Source organism: Aegilops tauschii, chromosome 2 (assembly GCF_002575655.3).
Source record: "Aegilops tauschii subsp. strangulata cultivar AL8/78 chromosome 2, Aet v6.0, whole genome shotgun sequence".
Classification (NCBI taxonomy): Eukaryota; Viridiplantae; Streptophyta; class Magnoliopsida; order Poales; family Poaceae; genus Aegilops; species Aegilops tauschii.
In genome coordinates this window covers 200,945,444-200,955,098 of record NC_053036.3, presented here as the reverse complement: position 1 = coordinate 200,955,098, position 9,655 = coordinate 200,945,444, and positions in this window count along the sequence as shown.

Sequence of the window (9,655 nt, the reverse complement as noted above, 5' to 3'; positions counted from 1 at the left end):
TAGATGTCAAGTTCACAGAGATCCAGTCTATTGTGGAGAAGCTTCGAGTTGATGCTGAGGATGGAGTTGAGCACCTTACTACCGACAGGTTTCAGACTGTGCCCAGAGCAGCCGGGTCTTCAGTTGTGCCAGTTGCAGACATGAGTACCACTCACTCTGCACCTCCCGCCACTGCTATAGTGCTACCCCCAATATCTACACCACCAGCTCAATAGACTTCAGCCAAAGCATTTCAGAAGTAGTTCTCTCAACACCATCTACGCACACCAGAGCCACAAGCTAGAATACCCCTTCAGGAGCTCCAGGAGATCGTGCCTAGAGAGACGTATAGCTTTGTACGCTTTCAAGCTTTTTGGTAACTTGTTGCCAAAGGGGGGGAAATTGTATAGATCATACTATGCTTTGTACGCTTTCAAGCTTTCTGGTAACTTCGAGAGAGAGAGTGTGTGTGTGTCTTGCCTTTTGCTCTTGGTTTTTCTCGAGTTATTTCCACTATGTACTTTTGATGTGTGCTACTTGTTTGTTTTTATGCTCGTGAGATACTACGTTTGGTTATGTGGTTGATCATACTATGCTTGATGTGTGCTTAATGCTTATCTCTATGATTACTTGTGTATGATCATTCACTTATGTATTTGGTGATGAGTGCATGTTAATTCACTCTTATCATTTTGTGCGATCCACCAAGATGTATGTGACATGGAAGAGCGACCCATGATCCTAATCGATTGTGCATTTGCATTCAAAAGCAAATTTTAAATAATGCACAAATTTAGGGGGAGCTCTTGTTTATCACATACTTCTCAAAGCGATGATGTATTTCATTCATTTTACCATTTGTCGAAGCTTTGAGCTATATGTTGTCGTCAATTACCAAAAAGGGGGAGATTGAATGTGCAACTAATCCCTGGGTGGTTTTGGTAATTCATAACAACATATACCCATTGAACCAATATCCATTCAAGATAAATATTTCAGGATATTCAATGATTGGCATGGCATGGACAAGAGATGTGGACCCCTAAAAATGCTACGGACAAAAGATTGGCAAAAGCTCAAGACTCTTCATTTATATTTTAGTGATCCAAGATCACATTGAGTCCATAGGAAAGCCAATACTATAAAAGGGGATGCGGTGTTGCTTAATGGTCTACTTGCTCAAGTGCTTAATGATATTGCTCCAAAACCCTCAGCCACTTTCTCCATCCAAATATGTCCAAACCATATGTTGGGGAACGCAGTAATTTCAAAAATTTCCTACGCACACGCAAGATCGATCTAGGTGATGCATAGCAACGAGAGGGGAGAGTGTTGTCCATGTACCCTCATAGACCGAAAGCGGAAGCGTTATGACAACGCGATTGATGTAGGTGTACGTCTTCACAATCCGACCGATCCTAGCACCGAAGGTACGGTACCTCCACGATCTGCACACGTTCAGCTCGGTGACGTCCCGTGAACTCTAGATCCAGCTGAGGTAGAGGGAGAGTTTCATCAGCACGACAGAGTGGTGACGGTGATAATGAAGTTACCGGCGCAGGGCTTCGCCTAAGCACTGCAACGATATGACCGAGGTGGAAATCTGTGGAGGGGGGCACCGCACACGGCTAAGACAACTGTCAACTTGTGTGTCTATGGGGTGCCCCCTCCCCCGTATATAAAGGAGTGGAGGAGGGGAGGGCCGGCTCTCTCATGGCGCGCCCAAGGGGGGAGTCCTACTCCCAGTAGGAGTAGGTTTCCCCCCTTCCCTAGTTGGAGTAGGAGAAGAAGGAAGAGGGAAGGAGAGAAGGAAAGGGGGGCCCACCCAATTCGGATTGGGCTTGGGGGGCGCCCTCCACCTAGTCGCCTCCTCCTCTCTCCCACTAAGGCCCATTAAGGCCCAATGACTCCCCGGGGGGTTCCGGTAACCCCCCGGTACTCCGGTAAATGCCGGAACTCACCCGGAGCCATTCCGATGTCCAAACATAGCCTTCCAATATATTGATCTTTATGTCTCGAGCATTTCGAGGCTCCTCGTCATGTCTGTGATCACATCCGGGACTCCGAACAACCTTCCGTACATCAAAACACATAAACTCATAATACTGATCCTCATCGAACGTTAAGCGTGCGGACCCTACAGGTCGAGAACTATGTAGACATGACCGAGACTCATCTCCGGCCAATAACCAATAACGGAACCTGGATGCTCATATTGGTTCCTACATATTCTATGAAGATGTTTATCGGTCAAACTGCATAACAACATACGTTGTTCCCTTTGTCATCGGTGTGTTACTTGCCCGAGATTCGATCGTCGGTATCTCAATACCTAGTTCAATCTCGTTACTAGCAAGTCTCTTTACTCGTTCCGTAATGCATCATCCTGTAACTAACTCATTAGTCACATTGCTTGCAAGGCTTATAGTTATGTGCATTACCGAGAGGGCCCAGAGATACCTCTCCGACAATCGGAGTGAGAAATCCTAATCTCGATCTATGCCAACTCAACAAACACCATCGGAGACACCTGTAGAGCATCTTTATAATCACCCAGTTATGTTGTGACGTTTGATAGCACACTAAGTGTTCCTCTGGTATTCGGGAGTTGCATAATCTCATAGTCATAGGAACATGTATAAGTCATGAAGAAAGCAATAGCAACAAACTAAACGGTCATCGTGCTAAGCTAACGAATGGGTCAAGTCAATCACATCATTCTCTAATGATGTGATCCCGTTCATAAAATGACAACACATGTCTATGGTTAGGAAACTTAACCATCTTTGATTAACGAGCTAGTCAAGTAGAGGCATACTAGTGACACTCTGTTTTGTCTATGTATTCACACATGTACTAAGTTTCCGGTTAATACACTTCTAGCATCAATAATAAACATTTATCATGATATAAGGAAATATAAATAACAACTTTATTATTGCCTCTAGGGCATATTTCCTTCAGTCTCCCACTTGCACGAGAGTCAATAATCTAGATTACACAGTAATGATCTAACACCCGTGGAGCCTTGGTGTTGATCATGTTTTGCTCGTGAGAGAGGCTTAGTCAACGGGTCTGCAACATTCAGATCCGTATGTATCTTGTAAATCTCTATGTCTCCCTCCTTGACTTGATCGCGGATGGAATTGAAGCGTCTCTTGATGTGCTTGGTTCTCTTGTGAAATCTGGATTCCTTTGCCAAGGCAATTGCACCAGTATTGTCACAAAAGATTTTCATTGGATCCGATGCACTAGGTATGGCACCTAGATCGGATATGAACTCCTTCATCTAGACTCCTTCGTTTGCTGCTTCCGAAGCAGCTATGTACTCCGCTTCGCATGTAGATCCCGCCACGACGCTCTGTTTGGAACTGCACCAACTGACATCTCCACCATTCAATAAAAATATGTATCCGGTTTGTGACTTAGAGTCATCCGGATAAGTGTCAAAGCTTGCATTGACGTAACCATTTACGACGAGCTCTTTGTCACCTCCATATACGAGAAACATATCCTTAGTCCTTTTCAGGTATTTCAGGATGTTCTTGACCGCTGTCCAGTGATCCACTCCTGGATTACTTTGGTACCTCCCTGCTAAACTAATAGCAAGGCACACATCAGGTCTGGTACACAGCATTGCATACATGATAGAACCTATGGCTGAAGCATAGGGAATGACTTTCATTTTCTCTCTATCTTCTGCGGTGGTCGGGCATTGAGTCTAATTTAACTTCACACCTTGTAACACAGGCAATAACCCTTTCTTTGCTTGATCCATTTTGAACTTCTTCAAAACTTTATCAAGGTATGTGCTTTGTGAAAGTCCAATTAAGCGTCTTGATCTATCTCTATAGATCTTGATGCCTAATATATAAGCAGCTTCACCGAGGTCTTTCATTGAAAAATTCTTATTCAAGTATCCTTTTACGCTATTCAGAAATTTAGTATCATTTTCGATCAACAATATGTCATCCACATATAATATCAGAAATGCTACAGAGCTCCCACTCACTTTCTTGTAAATACAGGCTTCTCCAAAAGTCTGTATAAAACCATATGCTTTGATCACACTATCAAAGCGTATATTCCAACTCCGAGATGCTTGCACCAGTCCATAAATGGATCGCTGGAGCTTACACACTTTGTTAGCACCTTTTGGATCGACAAAACCTTCTGGTTGCATCATATACAACTCTTCTTTAAGATATCCATTAAGGAATGCAGTTTTGACATCCATTTGCCAAATTTCATAATTATAAAATGCAGCAATTGCTAACATGATTCGGACGGACTTAAGCATCGCTACGGGTGAGAAGGTCTCATCGTAGTCAACTCCTTGAACTTGTCGAAAACCTTTCGCAACAAGTCGAGCTTTGTAGACAGTAACATTATCGTCAGCGTTAGTCTTCTTCTTGAAGATCCATTTATTCTCTATGGCTTGCCGATCATCGGGCAAGTCAACCAAAGTCCACACTTTGTTCTCATACATGGATCCCATCTCAGATTTCATGGCCTCAAGCCATTTTGCGGAATCTGGGCTCATCATCGCTTCCTCATAGTTCGTAGGTTCGTCATGGTCAAGTAACATGACCTCCAGGACAGGATTACCGTACCACTCTGGTGCGGATCTTACTCTCGTTGACCTGCGAGGTTCGGTAGTAACTTGATCAGAAGTTTCATGATCATCATCATTAGCTTCCTCACTAGTTGGTGTAGGAATCACTAGAACTGACTTATGTGATGTACTACTTTTCAACTCGGGAGAAGGTACAATTACCCCATCAAGTTCTACTTTCCTCCCACTCACTTCTTTCGAGAGAAACTCCTTTAGAAAGGATCCATTCTTAGCACCGAATATATTGCCTTCGGATCTATGATAGAAGGTGTACCCAACAGTCTCCTTTGGGTATCCTATGAAGACCCATTTCTCTGATTTGGGTTCGAGCTTATCAGGTTGAAGCTTTTTTACATAAGCATCACAGCCCCAAACTTTAAGAAACGACAACTTGGGTTTCTTGCCAAACCATAGTTCATAAGGTGTATTCTCAACGGATTTAGATGGTGCCCTATTTAATGTGAATGTAGCCGTCTCTAAAGCATACTGAGGGAGTCCTGGACTAAGGGGTCCTCGGGTGTCTGACCTGTTAACCATGGGCCGGACTGATGGGCTGCGAAGATATGAAGACCGAAGACTGCACCCGTGTCCGGATAAGACTCTCCTTGGCGTGGAAGGCAAGCTTGGCGACCGATTATGAAGATTCCTCCCTCTGTAACCGACCTCATGTAACCCTAGATCTCTCCTGTGTCTATATAAAGTTATAAACCGGAGAGCTTAGTCCGGATAGGCAGATACTCATTACCATAGTCATACAGGCTAGAATTCTAGGGTTTAGCCATTACGATCTCGTGGTAGATCAACTCTTGTAATACTCATATTCATCAAGATCAATCAAGCAGGAAGTAGGGTATTACCTCCGTAGAGAGGGCCCGAACCTGGGTAAACATCATGTCCCCTGACTCCTGTTACCATCGACCTTAGACGCACAGTTCGGGACCCCCTACCCGAGATCCGCCAGTTTTGACACCGACACATATCCCCAAAATGATAGCGGTAAATCAATAAGAGACATCATAGATCGCACCATATCTAATAAAGTACGATTACGATGTTCGGACACACTGTTACGCTGTGGTGTTCCGGGTGGCGTGAGTTGCGAAACTATTCCGCATTGTTACAAATGAAGACCAAACTCGTAACTCAAATATTCTCCTCCACAATCAGATCGTAGAAACTTTATTTTCTTGTTACGATGATATTCCACTTCACTATGAAATTCTTTGAACTTTTCAAATGTTTCAGATTTATGTTTCATCAAGTAGATATACCCATATCTGCTCAAATCATCTGTGAAGGTCAGAAAATAACGATACCCGCCGCGAGCATCAACACTCATCGGACCGCATACATCAGTATGTATTATTTCCAACAAGTCTGTTGCTCGCTCCATTGTTCCGGAGATCGGAGTCTTAGTCATCTTGCCCATGAGGCATGGTTCACAAGCATCAAGTGATTCCAAAAGCCCGTTAGCATGGAGTTTCTTCATGCGCTTTACACCAATATGACCTAAACGGCAGTGCCACAAATAAGTTGCACTATCATTATTAAACTTATATCTTTTGGCTTCAATACTATGAACATGTGTATCACTACTATCAAGATTTAGTAAAAATAGACCACTCATCAAGGGTGCATGACCATAAAAGATATTACTCATATAAATAGAACAACCATTATTCTCTGATTTAAATGAATAGCCGTCTCACATCAAACAAGATCCAGATATAATGTTCATGCTCAACGCTGGCACCAAATAACAATTATTTAGGTCTAAAACTAATCCCGAAGGTAGATGTAGAGGTAGCGTGCCGACGGCGATCACATCGACTTTGGAACCATTTCCCACGCGCATCGTCACCTCGTCCTTAGACAATCTTCGCTTAATCCGTAGCCCCTATTTCGAGTTGCAAATATTAGCAATAGAACCAGTATCAAATACCCAGGCGCTACTGCGAGCATTAGTAAGGTACACATCAATAACATGTATATCAAATATACCTTTCACTTTGCCATCCTTCTTCTCCGCCAAATACTTGGGGCAGTTCCGCTTCCAGTGATCAGTCCCTTTGCAGTAGAAGCACTCAGTCTCTGGCTTAGGTCCAGACTTGGGCTTCTTCACTTGAGCAGCAACTTGTTTGTCGTTCTTATTGAAGTTCCCCTTCTTCCCTTTGCCCTTTTTCTTGAAACTGGTGGTCTTGTTAACCATCAACACTTGATGCTCCTTCTTGATTTCTACCTCTGCAGCCTTTAGCATCGTGAAGAGCTCGGGAATTGTCTTATCCATCCCTTGCATATTATAGTTCATCACGAAGCTTTTTGTAGCTTGGTGGGTTGGTGAGTGACTGAAACACAAACCCGAGTAAGGGGGTTGTTGCGTATGGGAATAAAGAGGACTTGATGCTTTAATGCTATGGTTGGGTTTTACCTTAATGATCTTTAGTAGTTGCGGATGCTTGCTAGAGTTCCAATCATAAGTGCATATGATCCAAGTAGAGAAAGTATGTTAGCTTATGCCTCTCCCTCATATGAAATTGCAATGACGACTATCGGTCTTGTTAACGATTGCCTAGGACAATTCCGCACACCGATCCACCATTATTCCACACTTGCTATTTATAATATTTAGTAATATATTCTAACTTTAGGATAACAACACCTACTTTTATGTTTTAGCTCTCCGATACCATACAAAGTTATTCTCTTCATACCCACAACGTAGTTTCATTTCTCGTTTCTAGTTGGAAGCAAACGTTCGGTGCACGTAGAGTCGTATCAGTGGCAGATAGGGCTTGAGAGAATATTGATCTTACCTTTAGCTCCTTGTGGGTTCGACACTCCATACTTATCACTTTCACCTTTGGAAATTGCTAATGATTCCCTGCACTTGGGGATTATCACTCCTCGTCATGTCCGTGATCACATCCGGGACTCCGAACAACCTTCCGTACATCAAAACACATAAACTCATAATACCGATCGTCATCGAACGTTAAGAGTGCGGACCCTACGAGTTTGAGAACTATGTAGACATGACCGAGACTCATCTCCGGTCAATAACCAATAGCGGAACCTGGATGCTCATATTGGTTCCTACATAACAACATACGTTGTTCCCTTTGTCATCGGTATGTTACTTGTCCGAGATTCGATCGTCGGTATCTCAATACCTAGTTCAATCTCGTTACCGGCAAGTCTTTTTACTCGTTCCGTAATGCATCATCCCGTAACTAACTCATTAGTCACATTGCTTGCAAGGCTTATAGTGATGTGCATTACCGAGAGGGCCTAGAGATACCTCTCCGACAATCGGAGTGACAAATCCTAATCTCGATCTATGCCAACTCAACAAACACCATCGGAGACACCTGTAGAGCATCTTTATAATCACCCAGTTACGTTGTGACGTTTGATAGCACACTAAGTGTTCCTCCGGTATTCGGGAGTTGCATAATCTCATAGTCATAGGAACATGTATAAGTCATGAAGAAAGCAATGGCAACAAACTAAACGATCATCGTGCTAAGCTAACGAATGTGTCAAGTCAATCACATCATTTTCTAATGATGTGATCCCGTTCATCAAATGACAACACATGTCTATGGTTAGGTAACTTAACCATCTTTGATTAATGAGCTAGTCAAGTAGAGGCATACTAGTGACACTCTGTTTTGTCTATGTATTCACACATGTACTAAGTTTCCGGTTAATACAATTCTAGCATGAATAATAAACATTTATCATGATATAAGGAAATATAAATAACAACTTTATTATTGCCTCTAGGGCATATTTCCTTCACCATAAACTCCAACTCGGCCCCACCGATTCTTTCTATCCGGAGCCGCCGAGTTCATTTGACATGGCCACTGACAGAAACCCTAACAGTTCGGTCTCACCGATACGGATCGCGGTCTCACCGAGATGGCCTTGCCAACTCTCTGTTATCAGTTGCAATTATTTCGTCTCACCAAAATTGCAATCGGTCTCACCGAGATGGCTCGACCAACTCTATGTTGCCTTATTGCTTTACTTCGGTCTCACCGAGTTGATGCAATCGGTGCCACCGAGATGCGGTTTGCCCTAAGCCCTAGCTCATGGTCCCATCGAGATTCCTAAGGTTCAAATGATCGGTGCCACCGCGTTTAACAAATCGGTGCCACCGAGTTTAACAAATCGGTGCCACCGAGATGAGTCAAGTGTGTGTAACGGTTGGATTTTGTGTGGAGGCTATATATACCCATCCACTCCCTTCTCTATTTGAGAGAGAGCCATCAGAATGTGCCTACACTTTCACCATACATTTTCTGAGAGAGAACCACCTACTCATGTGTTAAGATCAAGAGATTCCATTCCAACCATTTGAACCTTGATTACTAGCCTTCCCCAAGTTGCTTTCCACTCAAATCCCTCTTCCAGCATAGCCAAATCCGAGAGAGAGAGAGTTGAGTGTTGGGGAGACTATCATTTGAAGCACAAGAGCAAGGAGTTCATCATCAACACACCGTCTATTACCTTTTGGAGAACGGTGTCTCCTAGATTGGTTAGGTGTCGCTTGGGAGCCTCCGACATGATGTGGAGTTGAACCAAAAAGTTTGTAAGGACAAGGAGATCGCCTACTTCGTGAAGATCTACCCGAGTGACAAAGTCCTTCGTGAGCGATCGTCATGGTGGGATAGACAGGGTTGCTTCTTTTCTGGACCCTTCGTGGGTGGAGCCCTCCGTGGACTCGCGCATCCGTTACCCTTCGTGGGTTGAAGTCTCCATCAACATGAACGTACAATAGCACCACCCATCGGCCACGTCAAAAATCTCCGTGTCTCCATTGCGATTGTTTTCTTCAAACCCTTCCCTTTACCTTCATATGCAATATTTTTATTTTCCGCTGCTATACTCTTAGAATTGCATGTGTATGTTGATTGCTTGATTTGTGCTAATTGCTAAAATCTTCCCGCAACTAAATTTGGAAAAATGATAGATTTTTATTTGGTCAAGTAGTCTAATCACCCCCCTCTAGCCATACTTCCGATCCTACAGTATTCAAGATGGGATGGGATTCAT